At 35.8% G+C, this 8,839-nt stretch overlaps 1 protein-coding gene across 2 annotated transcripts in view; it reads left to right on the top strand.

The window, feature by feature from the left end:
- Positions 1 to 8,839, top strand: part of LSAMP (limbic system-associated membrane protein) — a 663,422-nt gene that overhangs the window by 484,268 nt on the left and 170,315 nt on the right. The gene's annotated exons all lie outside the window — the stretch shown is intronic.

Below are 8,839 nucleotides of genomic sequence, written 5' to 3'. Positions count from 1 at the left end.
TATCTTTATTGTTCAAAGCATTAGAAATGCCTCTTCCCTTCCATTGACCCCCTAAATTTCATATTTCTTAATGTCTATAAATTCTGTAGTATTGTACACCTTTTTGTTCCTGATATTCAGAAGTTTTGGTGGTTTTCTTTTTGATAATACTTTTACATGAGGTTTATCAATTTTATTAGTCTTTTTAAAGAACTTATATTTGGCTATGTTTATTTTCTTTTATTTTTACAAATATTTATTGTTGAATGTATTACATATGTCCCCTGTTTGTCCCCATTGACCTCTTCTAGCCTGCCCCCACCCTCTGCTTCAGCACTCTATTGTCTGTGTCCATGGGTTATGCATATATGCCTGTAAGTTCTTTGGATGATCTCTTCCAACCCACCCAACCTTCCCTGCCTTCCTTCTGAGATTCTGCAGTCTGCTCTATGCTTCTATGTCTGTGGATCTATTTTGTTCATCAGTTTATTTTATTCATTAGATTTCACGTATGAGTGAGATTATGTGATACATGTCTTTCTCTGAGTGGCTTATTTCACTTAGCATAATATTCTCCAGGTCCCTCTATGCTGTCTCAAAGGATAAGAGATCCTTCTTTTTTACTGCTGCATAGTATTTCATGGTGTAAATGGAATACTATGCAGCAGTATTTTATCCACTCATCTTCTGATGGGCATTTGGGCTGTCTCCAGATCTTAGCCATTGCAAATTGTGCTGCTATGAACATAAGGGTGCATACACTCTTTCTGATTTGGTGTTTCAGATTTCTTAGGATATATTCCTAAAAGTGGGATTACTGAGTCAAATGGAAGTTCCATATTTAACAAATCAACAAATGACAAGTGCTGGCGAGGATGTGGAGAAATGGGAAATCTAGTACCTATTGGTGGGAATGCAGACTGGTCAGCCATTATGGAAAATAGCATGGAGTTTCCTCAAAAGTTTACTTTCTTTATATTATACTAGAGGCCAGGTGCACGACATTCATGCACTGGGGTGGGGGGGAAATCCCCTCAGCCCGGCCTACACCCTTTTGCAGTCCGGAAGCCCTTGGGGGATGTACAACTGACAACTTAGGCCTGCTTCCCCAAGTGAGCAGGCTTAAGCTGTAGTTGGACATCCTTAGCGCTGCCTTGGAGGCAAGCCGCTGCGCTTGCCAGCTGTCAGCCCAGCTTGTGGCTGAGAAGCACTCCCCCTGGTGCACTGACCACCAGGAGACAGCTCCTGCATTGAGCGTCTGCCCCCTGGTGGTCAGTGCATGTCATAGTGACTGGTCATTCTGCTGTTTGGTCAATTTGCATATTACCCCTTTTATTATATAGGATTTGCCCTGTTTTACTAATTTTTACCTTTCATTATTTCTTTCCTTTATTTGGGTTTTATTTGCCATTCATTTGATAGTTTCTTGAAATAGATTATTATACCATTTCTGGCCTTTTAAATTTTTCAAATATACATAAATATATAAATGTACTTCAAACTATACTCCTCAAGTTTTGACATGCCTTATTTTAATTGTTATACTGTTTAAAATATTTTAAGTTTCCATTGTAATTTTTTTGTAGTAAGGCTTATTTAGAAAGGTGTTGCTTAATTTGAGATATTTAGTTTTTATCTAGTTACTTTTTTATGATTGATTCTTAGCTTAATTTCACTGTGGTCAGAAAACATACTATCTGAAAGATTCCAATCCTTAGAAAGTTATTCAGTCATGCCTTATGGCTCAGGATGTGGTAAATTTTGGTAAATGTACCAGGCACAGGAAAAAAAAGACACGTCTTATGCTGCAGTTGTGTGGAGTGTTTTATATAGATTAGTCAGATTACTATTAAATTAAGCTTTTCAAATCTTCCATATACTTATTTATTTTGTCTTTTTATTTTATTGACTACTGTAAAATATGTGTTGAATATTCTATTTTGTGGATTTTTCTATTTCTCCCTTTGTTTCTGACAATTTTTGCTTTATATATTTTAGACTATGCATTTAGGTGTATTCAAATTTAGGATCATCTATATTCTGCTTATTAGTTATTATTATGAAATGTCTCTCTTATCTTCAATAGTAACCCCTGACTTAGTTTTATTTTTTTATTTTTGTATTCTTGTATAGCTACATTAACTTTATTTTATTTAATGTTTGCATGGTATGCTTTTTTTTAACTTTCAAAGTTTTTGTGTTTTTATATTTAAGATGTACTTTTTTGATTCCACATATCATTTGATATCTAGTCTAACATATCTTTTCATTACAATATTTCATGTATTTATATTTAAGATAATTATTTGACATGTTATACCATTATATTATTAGTTTTCTTTGTCTCATCTATTTTTCTCAATTTATACTTTCATTTAAATTCATCATGTATTTTAAAAATTATTCCATATTTGTAAGTTTTTTCATTATATACTTTTAAAAAATATTATTTAATGGTTACCATGAAGATTGCAACTTGCATACTTGACTTATTAGTTTACTTTAAATTAATACTTTTACCAGTTCCAAGATGAAACAACCCTTCAACTCCATTTATTCACCTCCCACTTTTATTTTATAACATATTTTAGTGCAACATATATCTTAAAATAGTGTGAGATGCTATTATTGTTTTGAAATGTAGATATTCAGTTTTCCAGACCACACATTTTTTTCTTTAGGGTGCTCTTTATTTATTCTGCATTACTGTGCTTCTATGTGGAATCACTTGCGTACTGTTTGAAGAACGTGTGTGTGTATGTGTGTGTGTGTGTGTGTGTGTGTGTGTGTGTGTGTGTGTGTAATATTTAGTGTAGTTTTCCTGCTAATAAATATTCTGTGCTTCGTTTTTTGAAACTGTGCTTTTGCATTAAGTTTTTAATGAATTATTTCACTGGTACAGAATTCTAGATTGATAGATATTTTTCTTTAACATTTTAAAGATGCCATTCCATTGTCTTCTGCTTCCACACTTTCTGTTTAGAATTTATCTGTCAGTCTTATTGTTGTTGCTCTGAAGGTAATGTGTCTTTCCTTACCAGGTGTTTCTAAACTTTCTATTTTCCTTTGATTGTCTGTAGTTAATAGCATGACATGCCTAGGTGTGGTCTTCTTGAGTATACCCTTCTTTCTGTTTATAGCTCTTTTTGAATGTATAGCTTTATGTATTTTATTAGTTTGGGAAATTTCTTGGTAAATATCTCTTTAAGTGTTGATTCTGTCCTATTTTCCCTTTCTCCTCTGCTTCTAGAATTCTAGTTACACTTATTATAAGCCTTCTATCATGTTTTGTATATCTTGTATACCCATTGCTGTATTTACTTTCATTTAAAAAATTATCTATGCTTAAATCTGGATCAATCTGTATTTTTATGTCCCTGCATTGTTATATCTATCTTTTGAATATTGGTTCAAATTTTGAGATTTCTAGTATATTTTTATTTAGATATTTTATTTCTTTTTTAAAGTTATCCAAATGTCCTCTATTCTTGGACATATTACTTATATGGTGTTAAAGTCTGCATCTGATAGCATCAATACCTGGATCACCTGTGGGTGTTTTTTGTTTGCTTTGTTTTGTTTTTTTGGTGGAGTTTTTTTGGGGGGGTATATATTTTCTCTTAGTCTCTAGTCATTGAATCCTGTTTCTGTGCATGTCTGATAATGTTTTAGTAACTACCAAAAATTGTATTAAATAATATTAGAGACCCAGGATGCTGCTGCCTTCTTCCATGAGGATTTGTTAGAGTGTGGGCAGATTAACTTGATTCAGTCAAAGCTGGTCTATTTCATGTTTGTTACAACACTTGCTGCATAGTCTTTCAAAGATCTCATCTGGAAGCATGTGGGCTGTTTAACAGGGCTCCTTAGCAAGTTTAAATTCAATTTTCATTGCTTAGTATTATGAGAATGACAAAATCTCTGCTTAGATGTTTTAGCCTCTTAGCAGCTCTTGTTGTTGTTTTTTACTCATTTCTGTCCTATTGGCATCTTGTCTTGTGCATATACATCTTGAAAGTGGACATATAGGGAAATTTTCTTGCAGATCCCAGGATTGTACCCTTTCACATCCTAGCTGCTTTGGTAGCACTATGTATGTATGTATGTATATATGTATGTATTACCCAAGTTCAGAGACTAATGCTTTCTCCTTTCTTTGCCCCATACTTTGAATGAACAAATATTCCAAATCCCCTCCCCCAAAAAATAGCTTCAAATATGTGCCTTACCTCAATGGCTGCCGTCCTTTCTGGGATCGTGTCCCCTCTTCCCCCCAAATCCAGCTGTCTAGATTGCTTTCTGATCATTTGAAAAGTTTTATTGTTTTTTTAAAGCCAACATTTATATTTTTTCTCAACATAAGAGTTAATGTAATTGCAATTACTTTGTCATATCTAGAAATGGGAAGTCTCATGACATTAATTTTTACATTGACTATGATGCTTTGTTCAATCAATATGTATTAAATATATAAGAAGAGTTTTCAGAGACTATTCTATTTAAGAGTTTGAGTTTAAAACAAATTCTCCTTCCGACTCTTATTGTATTTAAAACTTCAGAAGAGTACACTGACATTGTCTTAACAAAAAGATTTAACTGAATTGAATAGGTGATGTCAATAACAACTCGAAAGCAAAATTTGCTCTTGATGATCCATCTGTGAATAAATGAGGGGTGTCTACTTTAGCAAAGTTTCTGTGACAGTTAAGACTCATTAAATTGAAACTCTTAAAAAAGTGGTTAAGTAATTTTATTTCTTAAAGCTAAGGTCTGATTTCTTCTGAAGTTCCAGTTACATTGTAAGGAAAAAGGTCTTGGACTCTAGGACCAGAACAATCGATGGCAAGATATTTGAAAAGCCACCGGTTCTGTTCGTGTCAGCAAGACATAGTAAAAAAAATATCTCACTGGCATGAAAGCAATATGGATCACAGTTCAGTGGTTCTGAAGCTTCAAAGTTGTGTGACATTTGGTAAGTACTTTCTCCTGCCTCTCATCCTGTACCCCTCACAATATCTGAAGCCTGGTAGAGCCTACAAGTTATATTACAACCTTCAGTCCTCCACATGGAGACAGAGACCCAGGCCCCCATATGTGAATACCTAATAGAATAGGTCCTTAGTCTGAGTCCTGATCCAGGTTAATCCTAGAAACGCTTTTAGAAAATTGCATTTTATAGATATGTATTGAGTACCCACTATATAGTGAATATTTGATTAAGTCTTTTGGGGATATATGAGAGCCAAAATTTGGGAGTTTACAGTTCAATAGCCAAGTACACAAGGAAAAATAAAGTAAGAGCCATAACAGGTATAAGGAAGCTGCTCACAAGTATGCAAAAAAAAAAAGAAATAAAAAGGAGCCCATATTTGGTTGGAGGGGTGTAGAGAAGAGGAAAAGAAAATAAGGATAGGGTTCACGAAGAAGATGATATTTAAGATCAGCATTGAGGAAATATATAGAATTTTGATAGGTAAATATAGGGGAGGAACATGGATGGACCCAGTAGACTAGAGAGAGGCACTATGTTATACATTATAGAGGTTTAAAGGCTCCGGTTATGGAGTCAGAGAGTCTTGGGTTCAAATTCTGAGTCTGCCTCATATAAGATATGTGACCTTGAACAATTCCCTAACTCTGGGTCTCACTTTCCTTATTTGTGAATAATGATATTTTCTTAAGATGTGAATAATGATAGTAACACAAAGAACTATTGCAATTATTAACAAAGATAATTTATAAAGTATTTACCACATAAGCCTTCCTTAAATGATAGCTAGGATTACTTCAGGATCAGCAGAACAAGGTACACTGGGGTCTCAGAGCCTTTGAAACCCATCCTATTTATTTCCATCAGGAGTAATTAAAGATGAGAGGGTGGAGTTGCAAGAGCTGAAACTTAGTTGACAAAGTCTTCTTTAAAGTTTCAAATTGACAGTCACCCAGGGGTTCAGAGTGAAACATGGGGCTGAATTTCAAATAGGTGAAACTGCCATGTTATTGATAACAATGCGTGTATACAAAGAGATTGTCTTTAATAGCCCAGGGTCGATATGTCCTTACTTTCAATGAGAGCTAATACCTCACCTTCAGTCCTTCATCTCTTCAGCAGCAGCGTCCGGCAAGGACATTCCTACTGAGAAGAGTTTAGCACAAACTAAATGCCTCAGCCAGCAGCTTCCTTTCCCGAGGGCCCCTGGCAAGAGTGCACTGTCAGAAATGTATCATTCCCACCAACCATCATCCTCATTAAGTTCTGCGGGAAAACTTCATTAATGACTGTTTTTAATGCCGCACTGGAAATCTGTGAATTTGTTTATATATCATTTTCCTCTTAAGAAATCCCTAGATTTTGAGTCACCAACTTCTGGGAACTTGTTCCGAAATAAGCCTGTTATAAGGAGATGCATTCTCCCTCAGCGGGAGAGAGAAGTAGTTACAGGCAGTTTGGGGATTTCCCCAAAGGCTTATTTGAGGTCTGGTGCAGACATTCCTGGCAAAGTGGGATCCTCTAAGAGTTACCCACAACCCAGATCCTGTCGAAGGCTCACGGGAGGGCAGATGAAGAGCAGGCAGCTCTATATCTCCTTATGCACAGTTCAGTTCCAGTCTTAGATTAAACCTGAGAAGGTCAAATAGCATTGCTCAGGCTGCTTCATCATTTAAGTGAGAACAGCTTAATCAGAGTATGGCAGCTGTCTATTAAGGACAATCTCAGAGGGGGCTGAGGAAGAAAATCCCAGGGAGTTACAGCAGACAGCTGCCTGTCACGTGCTCAAGCTCTAACTGATTTCAGGGGGTAATAGTCTAACAATAGGAGCAGAATAGCAAGGAGCCAGCATCCACCTTTTTCCTTGTGGGTGGACACCTCAATTAGGGAAAAAATGTGGTTCATTTTCACTTCCTAGTGAAAGAGAGAGGAACTGCCAGCTCCCAACCACCCTCGAAGTGTATGTGCAGCTGGTCTAGAGGAAGAGTCAATCCAGATGATGAGAGAGAAGTCAGAGCCTAATCAAGAAAGAATGGGAATAAACCCATAATCTCAGACTTGGCCCCGCAGACCTCCCCTCAACTCTCTTCTTCCCTGTACTCTCTGGCATGCATCCAGCACTCCTGCCTCACTGGCTTACCTGCTGCATCACAGGTGGAACCTTCTTCCAGGTGTTGTTTTTATTTTTCACAACTTGCTCCATTACTGAAATGCATTTCTCCTTCACATAAATGCTCACCTTTCAGATTTCATTTCAAATGAATTCATCTCTTGAACCTTACAACTGAAAATGATCTTTTCCTCCTCTGAGCTCTCTTTAACTTACGTTGTTCATCCGTGCAATTCACTGAGTTATTTTTATTGCATTGTATTGTGCATATTTGAGTCTTTACTCATCTCCTTGCACTAGACTATAAATCAATCTGTGAAAGCACTAATGTTGACAACTATATGCGAGGAGACTGTTAAAGCCATGGATGCTAGTATGGTTTTTATTTTGACCTTTAATATAAACCCAAGAGTTCAAGATAGGTCTTTACTCAAAGTTTCCAAATTGTGATCTACAGATCACTTGCATGAAAATTTACTGGAGAAATTTAAAAATATTCATTCTTAGGCTTCAACACAGACCTACTGAATCAGAATCTCTGTAGAAGGGGGGACCTGGAAATATGCATTTAACAAGTACATCAAGAGCTTGTAGTGTGCACTAAAACTTGAGACCACGGAATCATCATGTTTGGGGTTATAAGATGAAGTAGAAACAAAAGATGTAAGGAAACAAAACATTGCTGTTCAAATTTTGATTAAAAGAGAGTGGGAACTTTTCAGAATGTTGCACTCTCTTAAAGTACATATTCTCTTCTGCATGGTTGATTCTTTAGTAATGTGAGATAATTACCAGTTTATACAGAAGAAACAGACTCAATCAGCATGGCCTAGCTTTGGCTGAGTTTTTATAAGTAGACCTTTTTGCTCCTCACATACCAGTAGAATTATGACCCTTTGTGATGGGAAATATTTGCACTTTCATAAGGAAGACAAGTTTTCATATAAAGGAGAAAATAAGAAAGACACACACTTGAAGCCAGACAATATTTATGATGGAACTCAAAAGAGACAGTAAATTTGTTTGCAAAACTATTACTTGTTTTCTTTCCTTAACCTATCCTTCCATTTATGTCTTTGTTTAATATGAATTTACCATTTCTTCCTTTATCAACTAGCCAGATTACTGGCTCTCTTTTGAAATATATTCATTTTAGCAGAATTTATTAAATAAATATCAAGCCATTATATAACTAATAGGGAAAATGTGATAGGAAAACAATTTTATAAAGAAATAAGACATTATCCTTCAGAGAGCAATCTGGTATATGAAATGAGCATGATGCCAAATCCAGAAATGAGGCCAATGCCCACTTGTTTTGTTCTATTTTACGTTATATATTTCTCCCCTCAATTTTTTTTAAATTGATTAAGGTATTTGGTTATGCTTATATGCATGCATACAAGTCCTTTGGTTGATACCCCCTCCCTCCCCTGCCTTCTCTCTGAGGTCTGATGGTCTGATCAATGCTTTTCTGTCTCTGGATCTGTTTTTGTTCATCACTTTATGTTGTTTATTATATTCCACAAATTAGTGATATTTATCTTTCTCTGACTGGCTTATTTTGCTTAGCATAATGCTCTGGTCCATCCATGCTGTTGTGAATGGTAAAACTTCCTTCTTTTATAGCAGCATAGTATTCCATTGTGTAGATGTACCACTGTTTTTTAATCCACTCATCTGCTGATGGGCACTTAGGCTGTTTCCAAATCTTCGCTATGGTAAATTGTGCTGCTATGAACATAGGGGTGTATATGTCC

Source organism: Myotis brandtii, unplaced genomic scaffold (genome assembly GCF_000412655.1).
Source record: "Myotis brandtii unplaced genomic scaffold, ASM41265v1 scaffold46, whole genome shotgun sequence".
Taxonomy (NCBI): Eukaryota; Metazoa; Chordata; class Mammalia; order Chiroptera; family Vespertilionidae; genus Myotis; species Myotis brandtii.
Note: the sequence above shows the minus strand (reverse complement) of the source record. Positions and strands in the feature narration are given on the sequence as shown.